The sequence below is a fragment of the Ostrinia nubilalis genome, chromosome 26, assembly GCF_963855985.1.
Source record: "Ostrinia nubilalis chromosome 26, ilOstNubi1.1, whole genome shotgun sequence".
NCBI lineage: Eukaryota > Metazoa > Arthropoda > Insecta > Lepidoptera > Crambidae > Ostrinia > Ostrinia nubilalis.
The window spans coordinates 1633903-1647104 of NC_087113.1; the positions used below are offsets into that span (position 1 = coordinate 1633903).

General features: G+C 34.8%; 1 long non-coding RNA gene across 1 annotated transcript; it reads right to left on the bottom strand.

Annotated features, from left to right (window-relative positions):
- Nucleotides 1–6623: 6623 nt before the first annotated feature.
- Nucleotides 6624–7744, bottom strand: LOC135084426 (uncharacterized). The gene is made up of 2 exons (XR_010259838.1): nt 7127–7744; nt 6624–6840 (listed from the first exon to the last, which is right to left on the bottom strand). It is a non-coding gene; the product is annotated as an uncharacterized LOC135084426 (long non-coding RNA).
- Nucleotides 7745–13202: the final 5458 nt, after the last annotated feature.

Consider the following 13202-nt stretch of genomic DNA (forward strand, 5'->3'; position numbering starts at 1 on the left):
TAAATGTTGAGTATAAGGGCTCTTTCCTACGAAGATATCCCGTTTTTTGCAGGATCCCGTTTAGCCGTATATTATGTTTTTTGAACCACACACACTTTTGTGTTCACAACTGGATTGTCGTGGGAAAGGGCCCTTACAACTCATAAAACTCATTTATTTTTGCAAATAGGCTTTTAAAAAGCACTTTTACACGTCCTAGAATTAACCCTACCACTGCTTCGGGACAATAAATGGGCTAGTGCTGAGAAGAAGCAGCGCAAGAAACTCAGTCACTATTGTCAGCCTTTCTTCAGCAATCGTAATCTCGTTACATCTTCAGATATTTTCTAGAAATAATCCAAAATGGCCACGTCTTTTCAGCAATTCCCCGCTATATCCGAATGCCGCGTTGGTCTAACCTAAATAATATTTTTAATACATTCGTCGCGTGGAACGGAATATGTAAGCAAAGATTACGTTATACAGGGTGGCTGGTGACTATTTTTGGAGCAGTTTTTTGGCTTTGGTTTTTTGTGCGCATGTGGCGTTAAAAAGTTTTTTGTTTTGTACATACGTAATTAATGAAGCCTTGTTTTGATGTCTAAAAATCAAATAACTTATAAATAAACTGCCTGATAAGGTGTCTAGAGTGGTTATAGAATTATGTTAATTTTAGCAGTCATTATTTCCTTTTTTTAAGTGGTAGAAAATCTTTTAAAAAGTGAACTTAAAACACAACTGACTTTTTTATCTGTGAGAAAATCAAATAAAAATTGCCTATTAAGCAAACGATCCCATCAAATTGTTATTTTCACGCAATCTCATAAAGATATTGATTAAAACTTAACTTCACGGTTCATTCTAAAAATAGTTACCAACCGTTACTCTTAACCTCATTTTTCTTTTGACAAAATCAAATATTTCTTTCATCACTAATTAAATTAGTACTTGCAAACAGGGTTCGAAAATATCCTTATGATATATATCAGATATATATCTGATAAATATCATAAATATCGGATATATATCGGATATATATCATAAATATCGGATATTTTCGAACCCTGCTTGCAAATCAATTGCTCTTAAAAGGAGACTTTACATGTCTCATTATTTTTCGCCCTGCCAGCGCTTCGAGACAAACATTTATCAAGACTAAGTGCTGAGAAGAAGCGCCGCAACAAACTCAGTCACCACTGCCTAAACACTGTCACTTTGTGATTAAATCGTCAATTATTGCTCTAGGAGCCTAAATGGGCTTATTTTTTGCCCAACCAGGGCTCCGAGACAAACACAGTCAAACACTTGTCTCAAGCGCCGCAACAAACTAGTCACCGCTGTCTGAACTTTGCGACACCCTGTATACCGCCTGGCAACTACGCATCTCCCGCGTAGTGGCAATGTGTTCCCCATATTTAGCACGCAGATGTTTATTCAAATAAAAATATATACTTACGATGTGTTGAAATGAAAGCGCCATATTATTACGTTTCGGACATCTTGTGTGATTGTGGTTTGTAAAAAACTTACAGGATTTGTTTTGACTTAGACAAATGACAATCAAAACTAACCATAACCGGTGTTTTTTGTATGGAATTTGATAGACTTTGACGTTTGTTAAAGTTAAAGTAAGATGGTGCAACCCAGTCTTGGTCAACGGTGAATTTTGGTAGAGATTTGGATGAAGTTTTTAAATTGGAAAATTCATGGAAGTTTTTTAATGCATAAAGTTTTGTTTTTCTTTGATTCGCGTTCTATACTTACTTTCTGTGTATTTTCTCAACGGGGAAAAATAGAGGCTACTCTACATCGAATTGGGGATCAGATATTGTAAAAGACCTCAAGACCCCTTCGTTAGTTTTTAATAACCATTATGACTGTTATATTTATTTATTGATAGGTACAAAAGTGTTTTTTAAAAGCCTACTTGAATAAATAAAATGAGTTTTTTTACAGTTGAATATCACTTATTTAGGAAAAATAATAAAAATGAATTGCTGTTCGTCAGTCTGATTAAAACTTGAGAACGGCTGGGCCGATTGAGCTGATTTTGGTTTTAAAATGTTTGTCGTAGTCCAGGGTAGGTCTAAACGGTGAGCAAATAAGGAAAAATTGCCATGGCTTATTTATTGCCTTTAAGACCTGATCAAATAAAAAGATAACATCTTTTCAACAGTACTACTCCTGTGTAGCCAGGATCTAAGACTTGATCGTCCAAAGAACTCAACCAGTCGAGGCCAATTTTATCCCAGGAGAAAAGGGATAGGATTACATTAATCCAGAGGAAAATTAAGGAGTAAAAATACAATACAAAGATCCATAAATTTCAATTCTATAAAAGGGTCATTCCATCGTTTCGGGTGTTACGTTCGTACACACATATTCAACAATTTCATGTATTTTGAAATAGTATTTTAATAATGTTATTGCCTTAATCTGTCCGTTTTTAGTTGTTTTATTTAAATAATAAAGTTTGTACAGCTTAGAATGTAGGATAACGAAAATATGAGTCGAAAAGTATGCGTTTCGGGCGTTACGAGATTTTGCCTCTATGTTCTGACTGTTGCTGCATTTATTCGAGATTTAGCGAATTTTCTTAAGGAATCATACCTAAAACTTACAGGACTTCTTAAGTATGAAATTTACAAACCATGTAACATACAATCACTGTTAAATAAAACGTTTTACTATTTTTTTATAAATTTTTTCTTTGTTTCGGGTGTTACAATGGTTTTGTTTCGGGTGTTACGAGTACGAAAATTCAACGCGTTTTATCGATAAAATCGGTGTTTTATTAGTATCTAGGTACTACAAAATAAAAAGTACAACAAATAAACACAATTAGAGCGAATTCCGGTTTGAAATTACGAAGCAGCTTTTTTTAAAAAATATACGAAGTTCAAGTTTAATTTTTCCTCAGAATATAGCTTTTTCTATTGTTTTTGGCTTGAAATAGCATTACTTTAATTTCTAATTACGATATTCATTTGAAATGTCAAACATCGACACTTTTTAGCAATACCTTAATTTTAGTGTTAAATCGACATTTCAAAAAAGTCTTAAATTGAGAAATATGACTCCTTTTCCGATTCCAGCGCTAGTGGGAGGTCAAAGGACCCTCACAGTAATACTTTTTCACTTCTCCAAGCAATAACACACAATATCGACACATAAATAAAAATGTAATACCCGAAACGTTTCGGGTGTTACAGTTTTTAATCATGAAAGAAACATACTAAATTGGTATCATGCTCAGATATTAACTAGTATTTGAAATCATTACTACCATGACCTTACTTTTACCAAATATTGTTATCCTAATCCATGTGTAAGGTACAATAATAAAACAAATGCCTGTTTTTCTGTTTCGGGTGTTACATCGCCGAAGTAACAAGAAAACACACTTAAAACTTGATGATTATCAATTCTTTTGGGACTATGACGTTATCTACCAATACTATGATAAATACCCTCGAATCATATAGTGGCAAAACGTTTCACAGATTGATAGTTTTTTTAAAATCGTATTACCAATAATTAGAGAGAAAATGATCATTCAGACAGTTGACTTAAGTATAGACTTTGAAGACTAATAACTTAAAAATTACTTGTTTTTTTCAGATTTTTTTTTGTTGCACATTATAATTTGGAAACTTTCAAAATTCATCAGATTTAATGCGAAAAGAACATATTTAGTTTTTCACCCTCGGTAACATTTAGCCAGGATCTAAGACTTGATCGTCCAGAGAACTCAACCAGTCGAGGCCAATGTTATCCCAGGAGAAAAGGGATAGGATTACATTAATCCAGAGGAAAATTAAGGAGTAAAAATACAATACAAGGATCCATAAATTTCAATTCTATAAAACAGAATCAAGTGTCTTAAAATGCGTATTTCCCAAACATAACCATGAAAGGAGTGAAATTATATCTTATAGCCTTGATCGTAAAAATAAACTGGGATCGTACACAATGCAATATCTTAGGGAGGTCACAGACGAGCGACGTTATGTCGGCGACAGTCGCCAAATTGCTGACGACAGATATTTGAATTAGGCGACCGTCGCCGACGCATCGCGAATACCGCTGATGGTCGCCGAAAGTCACGGATGCATCGCGACTGTCAAAGACTGGCAGTCACTAATGACGAACGTCATTAATGTCGGCGACTGTCAGTGACTTTAAATGATTGTCGGCGACTTTAACTGTGACCATAATGTTAACCGGTGTTTTTTGTATGCAGTTTGACAGACTTTTGACGTTTCTTAAAGGTAAAGTAAGATGGTGCAACCCAGTCTGACTGTACGTTAGTGACTGCTCGTTTTTGAGAGACCCGATGCATCGGTGACTGTAGGCCGCCACCATCATTGGTATTCGCGATGCGACGACGGCCTTCTAATTTTAATATCTGTCGTCGGCGATTGTCGCCGACTTATGTCGCAAGCAGTCTCATCATTGTCGCTCGTCTATAATCTCCCTTAGGGATATACACATGAGATATCAGCGAACCTGTGTTGAAACGTGGGAATTGAGGCATATGGCGCGAATGTCTGTCATTTTATTTTTTCCTTGCTCTTAAGCAGTATACATTCGTTGACAATATGTTTACGTTTGCAACTTTGTATTATCTGTAAGATATATACAAAGTTTTTGTTGCTGTGTGTATACAAAATTATGTAACCTTTTTTTACAAGGTGGCCAGGCAGTTGACGTTCAAAGCTAAAATTTAGATTCCTTACATCAAGGTGTATCTATAGACACAATTGGTTTGCGATTACTCAAAGTTGTAGTCGTGTCTGTCTGAATACATGAGCCAAAAGCAAAACAACTTTGAGTAATCGCAAACCAATTCAGCATAATTCAAAAACTAAATAGGCTTAACTTCGTAGTTACCCTTTAGCTTTTATCGTTGTCCGGGCTGTCCCTTATTATAATGTAGGTATTCGAACAAAGCCACAGGCAGAAGCTATACAAAATGAAATTGCAAACTGTTCGCTAAACATGTAATAAATAACTGTCATACTGCTCGGAGCGTTTTGTAGTAGTTGTTACTTTAAAACAACAAACTAACTTAAAGTTATAATAAATACCTCGTTTCCCCGCTTTTCTGGTTTGAGCGTTGTTTAATTGACTAAAAGAAAGCGTCTTCGGGTTGCTTGTAAGAACTTTTCTGGAACAATAAAGTATCAAGTTGTGATAAGAGATGGAGTGACTGTTAAAATTAGAACGCGGTGTGTGATATTTTTTAGTGAATGTAAGAACGAAATTTCGTATAGATCTAGTGCTAACTCAGTCAGTGTCTGAGGTATGGCAGTGGCATGGGAGGCTGATTTTGTGACAGCCAAACGTCAACGAGACTTCAGATTTGTATGCACAGTCACGTCATATATGTCACTGTCACCCTCCCGAGTCGCTCCCATACCTGCAGGGCTAAGATGCGCGCCGTGATAAACTGCTATCGCGGCGTTATATCGATTTTGACGTCACTATATCGTTTTATCTACCGGCGCTAACATGGCACCCCGAAAATTATCATGTCATCTGTCAAAATGTGATAGTGATAGATTTGTTTTTTTTTTTTGTGATAAACCTGGCAAGCCCTAACATGAAGCGCTAACTATATCATATTTTGACATCACGATAGGATAGGATGTGGTGTTTTTATCGTCCTCGATCCTTGCCCACGATAGCAAGACGATAGGAGATTAACTTTTTTGCAAGCTACTTTAACTCTATTTATTTATCATTTACAATGGTAAATGACATTTTACGATTAATTTGAGGCTAGAAAAATTCAAAGAAAGGAATCTAGCACCTTTGTGATACTTTTACTTCTAGGTGGAGATTGAGTTTTAGTTCAAGAGTTTATTAGAAGCAGCATTTTGTAATTATTGCAATGGATGTGAGGCGAATCTTGCGACAGTTTATAATCATTAACTGCAAAATCTAAGTGCTCCCACAGTCCCACCCACATTTAATTATTACATTACCTACCTTGTAAAATAACCATTACTTACTTACCTACTTAGATAGGCAGTCAACAACAGTACATCAGACAAATATTAAGTTGCAAATGACGTGAGATACCCCATAGTGTTTAGCTTGATTTAAGTACCTACTGTCATCTGTACATAATCTTGTAAAAATTATTGAAAATGGGGCGGAATGTGGTGACCGAGCTTCTTATGTCTACATTATTTTCAAACAGTGGCAAGGTCATTGTCAGAAATTAGCATTGGGTGGGATATGTAATCAATAAAAAATTGCTATAATAACAATGAGAATAAATAAATTTTACTAATTTTACAACTTGACGGTGATACCATACATACATTCCACATTACTATAAATCTAATTCCTCTGTTTGGACTTTTTTAAGGGCTTTAATGTGACAGGATGATAATCTTGTACAATTTATTCCATTATAATAAATTCATTCATCATCATCTCAGCCATAGGACGTCCACTGCTGTAATGCTTTCCATGTTGCCCGATGGGGCAGCAAGGTTCTGGAGTGGAGGCCGGGTACTGGAATACGCAGCGTGGCACGTCCACCCACAAGGTGGACCGACAACATCACGCAGGTCGCTACCAACCAGGCAATAAATTCATTATTGCAGTGTAATTTCAAAATAATTCAACCATTATTTACAAAATCTTTATTTGGAAAACTTTTGTTTTACAATAGCTATTGATAATTTCAAACACTAACAGAATTCCATGAATTGGTTAGCCTAGCCAGTATCCTTGAAGTTTTTTGCTGATTGTTATTGTGAATTTTCATGACAGTGAGCGAGACTTGCTTATGTCTGCTTTAGAATGAAATAATCACTCATAATCCCACACTTCTTCATCCACTGTCTGAAAAAAAAAAGAATATTATTTAAACACAATTATATTATTACAATTACATAAACAGTTCATAAATAGAAACATTTACTTAATCCTATTTGTATTTTAAGTTTACATACAAAATGTTGATCATCAATATTATTACACAGTGAAAGAACTATGTGAAATAAATATAGGAAAGAAGGTGAAAGCTTATCTGTAGGAATAAAGATATTTTTCCTTTTATCAGGTGTTATTACTTATGAAAATCAAGATGTGCGGAGTATAGCTAATATTTTAGACTTTAGGTACTTACTTTGCTACTTATGAGTGTAACTTTATTTCTCAAATCTCAATAAACTTTCTGACTGCTTCATGTACGTTGAATAATTACTGTAAACCTCGCATTATGGGATAAGTAGTGGAGTTCGGACTTCGGTTATTCTGTTAATTTTGAAGACTTCATTCTTTAATACTATCGGTATGATTAGGAATTCTTCATTGTTTTTCTTTAACTTGGTTATCTCTTCGTTTGATATTTTCCGTACTTTAGAAATATTAAAAATAAGACTGGAAACATAAAAATACAATTTTAAAAACACAAATACAATCAATACAATCAAGCAGTCATGTAATGTCAACAAATTTGACATAACTTTTTTTTAATGACGTTCTCACTGCTTTAAGATATGTATTTTAGCCGAATTAATAGCAGAAATGAACGAGATTGAACGAATGAGCTAAAATATTTCAAGGTTGGCCAACATAATAACGCAAATTTTTCTTAATATGGCAACAATTGGGTTATCACGCGATAGCGGTCGATAGACTTTTCTATCGATGGTCCCATGTTAGGGAAAATGATAAAATTATCTACGTGATCGAAAATTGTCTTATCATATCATGTCATTGTCGATGCGCGCATCTTAGGCCTACTGGTACTGTTTGAGTAAAGCACTAAACTTATACCTATAATTTTAGTAATTTTATCTTGCCTGGATGCGAGCGGCGCAGGACCGGACTTTGTGGAAATCCTTGGGGGAGGCCTTTGTCCAGCAGTGGACGTCTTTCGGCTGAAACGAACGAACGAACGAACGAATTTTATCTTATTTAAAATCGTTTTTATAACAATTTTAGTCGTGATTTGTCTTAAAATTACGATTCAATAAGTGATATCATAATTGACTAACTTCGTTTGTTTAAAAACAACTCACTGGCTTCAATACAAACAAACAAACTGACTGCCGATAGTTTGATAGACGTTCAGTATATTTGTAAACACATTATGTAACTGCTACTCGGTATGTAAACATATTTGAATGCATACTCGTTAGATGTGCCACAAAGTAAAAATACGTCTATAGTTGGTTCAGGTTTTTATTTATTTTTATCGAACCAGTTTGCTTTTGATCAGTATCTTCCTTGAATACTGCAGATGCGGTCTATGTGGGAATATTCCCACCTTCATTTCCCACCACTGCAAATCCTGTGTAGTAAGGATTTACAGCTTGATCGCCAATAAAAACCCAACTAGTGAAGGCCAAGTTTGTTTTAGAAGGCCAGAAGATCAGATATGACTATTGGTTAGTTTTAGAGTAGCTTAAAAATGCCAAATATAACATTTAACGACCCTAACAACAATTTAATGGTAAATGCTAAAACTTGTCAAAAAGTTTTTACAACCAAAAAATATTTCTAATAAAATAAAATCACAACGCGTGTGCTCATCAAAACAAATTTATGTTACTATAAATTTCATATAACAATACCATGATAGTTAAACTAATAGTCAGTAGGCTTTTATTTACATGTAGGACCGTATACACTACCCTACATTACATTTAACCCTGTCGTAGCCACTGGTTTTTATGAGCTGAACTAGATTCTGTCAAAAAATTCGGACTTTTTTGACAACTCAATTGACTATTATTAATGTCAAAACAACTAAATAATATATTTTACATGTGATTGAAAAACAAATGGGTTTTTAGGTCAAAAATCATAAATTTTCTATCAAAGTAAACATACTGAACTCCCGTTTTGTATGTCAAAGTGACATTAACAGTCTTCTACATCCGTTTTATGAACATATAAAGTTATAATGTTACAGTTTTACTACAATATCATAGTTTTCGTGGTTAAGCCGGTTTATTGCTCATTAAATCATGGTTAAGTGACAAATGAGACTAACTTAGCTCATATTTACTTCGTAGTTTTCAATTAGGTTCCAGCGTTCTTAGACAGTTATGTTATACTCTTATTAACATTCGACAAGGTGGACAGACGACCTCATAAAGGTAGTAGGAAGGCGCAGGATGCGGGCCTCTAACAAGCTGTCAATCTGTAAATCATTGAGGGTGAAACATGTTCTGCAGTGGACGATGTCCTGTAACTGAAATGATGACGATGATACTTTTTTTACTTAATCAAAGTTTCAAAAAACGTGAAAGTTTGCAGTCCAGTCTTAACCCGACTACGCAGAAGTGGTTTAGCTCGTCCATAACTTGGTGAAGCTTACGACACTGTCTTTTAACCCACGCGTCGCCTAGTTAAGTTATAGTGCGGTTTATGTTATAAACCTTTCCATGTTTTTGTTATGGATACAGTCCTACTTAGAGCATTGTATCATAAATACTCTATTTCTTTTTTTGTTCAGAGGTTTAAAAAATTAATCGACAGTGCATAAAAAATAAAGTTAGTGACATTCTTGACAAGACAATAAACTTCAAACAAAACAATATCAAATAAAATAGTTTAAAAAAACATACATTTGTATCAAAAAGGATTGTTGCCGAAAGTGCCAGCAACAGCTTTTTTGATTGTTGTTCTTATTGACATTTATTTAGTCTATTTTTTTAATGTTGTTTAGGTAGGTATTTGACTGATCTGGTTTTAAGTTGGATGCAGATGTGAATGATGATTATTATTAGTTGCTTGTTTATTGAAAAAAAAAAAACAATGGCAGTTTTTGACTTGCACCACGCACCAAAAACAATACGTAGGCCGAACCGTGGACCCCGCAGCCAATTACTATGTCAGCTCTTGTAGCTTTTTCTATGATGTGAATCATTTTTGTGAAACTCCGCAGGTTTGTTTGGATGGCGTGTGGGTGGGTTATTAAGAGAGACAGTGATGTAAACTTACTCTGAGACGGTAGATAAGTCGCTTGCTTTACAAAACTTTCCATGATACAGTCCTAAGGCTGGTTTTAGTGTCACGCGGACCGTCAGGCGCGGACCCGCTCCGCACAGCCAATCTGTATGAACTTCTAGGGAGCGTTTTAGAGTAATGCGGTCCGGAGGAACCGCTCCGCTCCCTAGCAGTTCATACAAATCGGCTGTGCGGAGCGATCCGCACTGACAGTCCGCGTGACACTAAAACCAGCCTAAGTGTGCAAAAATCCTCGCAATTATGGGAGCTATATACCCAAATTGTAGTAATGTGTAGACTTTTTTGCAATATAAATCATGAATGTAGTGAGATTTTTTCAAAGTTCTACTTTTTCGACTTTAAATCAGAATTGAAGCTGTAGAAAATTCTATTTAGTCCATAAATAACTATTATGTATTTCTAAGACAATGACAATTAATATATTTAGCGTATAACAATGATAGGGTTTCAAGCGTTAAATTTTTTCAGCGACCCAAATTGTTGTCCCGAAGCAGCGAAAGGGTTAACATCAAAATGACAGGGCGTGTAAAAGTGCTTTTTAAAAGCCAACATAATGAAAATATATTATGTTTTGTTTTCTTTTATTTTAATATTGAAAAGCCAAATATAAATAAATCAGTCTTCTATCTTTTGTAGGTATACCTACTAATAAATAGAAAAGATTTGTTTGTTTGTATGTGCTCCGAAACTACTAGACCGATTTGAAAATTCTTTCACCATTAGAATCCTACATTATTCCTGATGAACATATTAAGTGGTACGAAGTTCGCCAGGTCAGCTAGTTTCATTATAAAAGCTCATCTAACGAAATAGGTAATGGAAGTTAGATTAATAATCTCAAAGAAAAATATTCAAACAAAAACATCTTTTAACCCGACTGTGCAAAAAGAGGGTTGTTTTCCAACTTAAGAGTTAAAAATAACTTTATGTTTTCACGTAAACTGTACATTTCATTAAAATACAGTTAGCAACCTAACAAAATTCATCCATTCGTTGCAAAACACACCTTTTTAGAACTCCATAAGGTTAATTTAGCTTGAAGTGCCCACGTCCAAATTTAATGCGGATACGAGGGTATCTGTTTATTTTATCTTCTTTGAAATCACATAATATTGTTAATCACGGTCCATGTTTGCCTTTAAGCTTATTAAAGGTAATCCTTTGGAATTATTTTTAGGCCTCACACAAGAATTAAAAGAGAAACATGAAAGGTGGGTAATTTTCTATACGAGTTGGTAAGGTTCATAAAAACTCGGTGGTCTAGTGATAAGACCACCTGCTTCAGATTTTTCTGTTCGGTTTGGTTGTTGGTAGGGCTTGTTCTAAGTCCGCCTGGCTAGCTACCACCATCTTACCTAAGTCTGTCGTATATGCCATAATAACAATGTTACCAGCATTGTTATGTTCCGGCAGTTAGAGGTAAGATAGCCAGTTCCTCCGTGGTTGAGGATTCCGGGTGAAGCTCGCTTCCACCTTCGGCCTGATCGTCACTTACCATCAGGTGAGATACAGGCCAAGAGCTTCCTCGTTGTGGATTAAAAAATGCTCTGTCACGTCGTAATATGTCAATGCCACCCCTCCCGTGCCGCTCCCATGCCTCAGGTACTGACTAAGTTAGACGCTAGCTTTGTTATGTTGTCCGCGACTTTGTTTGCTTAGATAATGTTTCGTTTGCCTCCTGTCACATAAAAAAAAAATGTCAGTAGTATGTATTTATACAGGGTGTTAGGTAAATGGGTATATGAGCCGACACTAGCCCATGTTAACATGGGCATATGAAATATGGTATAGTGAAGTCAGTTTGAAATTATCATTTTATTTTTTTTTATTTTCATACTAAATAAATTTTGTAAAATCCGATTTGTATGAAAATTAAAATAATTAAAATGAATTTAAAAATTTTCTGACTTCACCATACCATTTATATGCCCATGTTAACATGGGCTAGTGTCGGCTCATATACCTATTTACCTAACACCCTGTCGATCTAACTACATATTATTACTCATAATGCAATATTGCCTTCAAATGATCGTATTTCACTTTGTGATTGAAATTGTACTCAATTGCTAATTGATCGTAATTTGATATAATTAATTAACTTCATTGTTTAAATACGTACATTTTGAGATATACCTAATACGATATTGATTTGACATTGTATAATTCATCATCAATTTATATCTATAAAAGCGAAAGGTCACTGACTCACTGATTCATCACGAAATCTCAGAAACTACAAGTGCTAGGGGTCTCAAATTTTGCATGGGGGTTCCTTTTAGAAGTAGTGAGTAGGTGCTCACTAAGACGGGATTTTGCGAAATTCAACCCCTAAGGGGGTAAAACGGGATCCACGGTACGAAATCGCGGGCGGCGTTATCTAAAACTGAAGTATGCGAGTAGAACTCTGTTTCCATTAAATAAAATATTTGGCAAAAAGGTATCCACTTGTCTCCAAACATTCCATTCCAAGGCCAACGTTTGCCACACCTTTCTGGCCAACCATAATGTCACATACAAGAAAGTTACGAAATATAAAAGTTATGACAATACAATCTAAAAACACAATATTTTAACAAGAAAAATTCGTTGAACACGAGAAAAAACCTCGTAATTCACCCGCGTAATAACGGAGTGCAACTTCGACAACCGCGTAACCCCGAAAAACATAAAAAAGTAATGAAGTAAAAAATCCTTATCCAGTGTATTTACGCGAAAAAAATTTACGACTCCCACCGGCTAGGGGTATATTATGTCAAATTTTATAACTATGACCCGACGTTATTTTGGATTTTATCTACCAAATTAATGTGTCTCTTTTATGACGCCTTAAAATATAGCGATTTTAGATATAGATTTTACGAACCTAACAATTTGAATGGAAACGTTTTAAAATACGTTTATATCTTTATTATTGTCGAATGTAAATTTGTTTTTAAACAGTTTGCAATAGGTATTTGGTATTCGAAATAGCGTATAAGGTATTTATACAAGTTGTTTGGTTAGGACTGTAATATATTTTTTATCCAGCTGAAATATTTACTCGGTCCAGACTGGTTTTGACGAAACAAAAAATATTTACGTGATTTTTTATTGTAAAGGTTGACAACTAAAACCTCCTAACCTATTTTTCTTTTTTTCAGAGGTGGCCGCATCGTCTCAGTGAAATGATTTTAAACAAATAAGTAATAATAATAAATAATAAATCTTTGGACAATTAG